Genomic DNA, 2,310 nt, shown 5'->3' with positions numbered 1-2,310 from the left:
ACTATATTCATGATCTTCTTTCTGATATTTATTTAAAGGTTTCGTGCATTGTTAGTCCTTTTTCTACTTCCGTTTTTGCTCTGGTAATCGAGCACTCCGCTATGGCGTCCTCCGTCTTTACCCTGGAGGAGCGGGTTACCGTTCTAGTGGATCTTTTCAGGTCTCTGACAGGTGTCGAGCATTAAAGTATCATTCACGGGATTTAAAAGGGAGGCGTTACCTCTAGCTCTTCCTCTCACCCGGAAGAAGACGGCAGGAGACCGCTAGGAGCTTTTCCTCGTTAACTCTCAAGTAAGTGCTCACATGCTAGTTAATGCGGCTCGTTCCAGTGACTGTTGCTGCATAATTCTTAGCTGCTACTCCTTAAGCTTACGGTCTGCTCTGTATTTTACAGATAAACCGGCTAGAGCTTTCGACCCTTCATTTTCTCGAGTCAGCTCAAGTATGGTCGTCCATCGCTCTTAAATACTTCACGGAATACAGCTTAGATGAGTAAGTTTTGCACGGAGCACGCTTGTTCCACTAATGTTGGTTTCACCGTGTTCGGTTTCATCCCTCTGTAATGATTTGAACCCTGATTTTGTTACAGAATTTCCTTGCATGCTCGGATTTTATGACTCCTATGACCTCGTTAGGGTCTTCTTATTTTCGGTCTGCTGGCCCTGGGTGCTTACATGTTCTTTCTGAAACTTCGGAGGTAAGTACGTGTACCTTTGTTTTTCTGTATCACTTGACTGTATTCCCTTCTTGTGTTTCCAATGATAGATGGTTGTTTAAATTAGTTTTTCCACCTATTTATTTTTCTAATTCCCTTGTAAATATGTATTCTTATGGCTGGAATGGATAAAGGCCTTCGACGTTTTTTCCTTTTTCCATTACAGCATCCTGTTTTCAGTATATGTTTTAATCCTACGTGCTCTCAACTTCAGCTTGCCCATTAAATCAGTGCTTGGTTCCTTGTAAGAGGTGAGCAACTCTGTACTTTGTGAGATCGTTCTTGTACTTTAGGTACTACACTTTGGATAACACCTTGAGGTCCCCCTTTTTCCTCCCTCTTCTTTCCGCATTTGTTTCTAGATGAATTGCAGAGACAGCCTATTTTTGTGTATTGTTACCGCTAGTAGATCACAAATTTAGCAACTGTGTGCTCATATCTTTGTAAACACCGGTTGTCTCTACTACTGGTATTTAGATTCTCCTGACTATTAGTCCCACTTAGAATTTCATGTGCTGCAACTATTTACCAAATAGTGGTGGGCTTGTATATAGAAATATATTTTTAAAGACTCTTTTAATGTGTAAATATGAATATGTGTTTGTTGTATGCCATTGATGACCAGTTATCCCCTCCTTTTCTCTCCCTTGTCATGAATTTATATCTTATGCGCTTTTTGCCCACAGAAACGCTATGTTCTGCAGTGTGTTGCCCAGCAAAACTGAAATGGAAATGTAATAAACATCACCTGCGCCCTGATGAAGGAATTCTTAACGCTGGCACTTTTTCCGAAACGCGCGTCGGCGCTTTCCTTGTCTGTTGGTCTCTAAAGTGTTTTCAGTTTTCTTTTTGGATGTATATGATGATGGCTGAATGTGTGAATGCCTGAGAGTATGAATGTTTTTTGTATTTAATGTTTCACTGTCCTCTGTGCTGGGCTTATATTATATTGTTAAAGATAATAATACACTTTGTATGTTTATGAAAAAATGTATTTGAACAAATGAATGCTTTTTTATTAAGAAATATATAAAAATAAATGAGTTGATACTGCACAGCGTTTTTGTGGGCAATTGTAATTATTTGAATAATCTAGTCCTTGAGAGTTTTGGGAACCTCCCGTTCATGTTCTTATTACTATTACAAATAATACATACATATAGGAATGTATCCACACTGTACATGACGTCAGAGCAGGTCAACTTGATTTATGTGGCTGGGCAGACAAAATTGAACAACAGGTTGACTAATTTATGTGGCAAAAAAAGACAAATTATGAAGTGTAATGCAGCAAATTTTGTCACATTCTAATTGTTTTGTTATTTCTCAACTTTAACACCAGAAAAAGGCTTTACCTCATAGTGTAAGTTTAAAACCTAGGTACATACAGTAATCATTGACTGTAAAATTACCTGTTAACCTTTGCACATTTTCTGCCACAATGAGGCAATATGCTGCATTGTTTTAGTAACTTTTGATCTGTTTCAGCAATAAAATCTGTAAATTATATAGCATGAGATGGGTTATGTGCCTTGAGACCCTCACGGGTAGCACACTTTAAAAACCCTGATTGATTGATTGATGTGGCAAGTGCT

The 2,310-nt window shown here is 38.4% G+C and overlaps 1 long non-coding RNA gene across 1 annotated transcript; it reads left to right on the top strand.

Annotated features, from left to right (window-relative positions):
* Positions 1-232: 232 nt before the first annotated feature.
* Positions 233-1,765, top strand: LOC144824902 (uncharacterized). Its single transcript, XR_013609169.1, has 5 exons — positions 233-291; positions 395-492; positions 590-697; positions 882-966; positions 1,402-1,765. It is a non-coding gene; the product is annotated as an uncharacterized LOC144824902 (long non-coding RNA).
* The last annotated feature ends 545 nt before the right edge of the window (positions 1,766-2,310 follow it).

The sequence above is a fragment of the Lissotriton helveticus genome, chromosome 3_1, assembly GCF_964261635.1.
Source record: "Lissotriton helveticus chromosome 3_1, aLisHel1.1, whole genome shotgun sequence".
Taxonomy (NCBI): Eukaryota; Metazoa; Chordata; class Amphibia; order Caudata; family Salamandridae; genus Lissotriton; species Lissotriton helveticus.
This window is presented reverse-complemented; position numbering and strand designations above follow the sequence as displayed.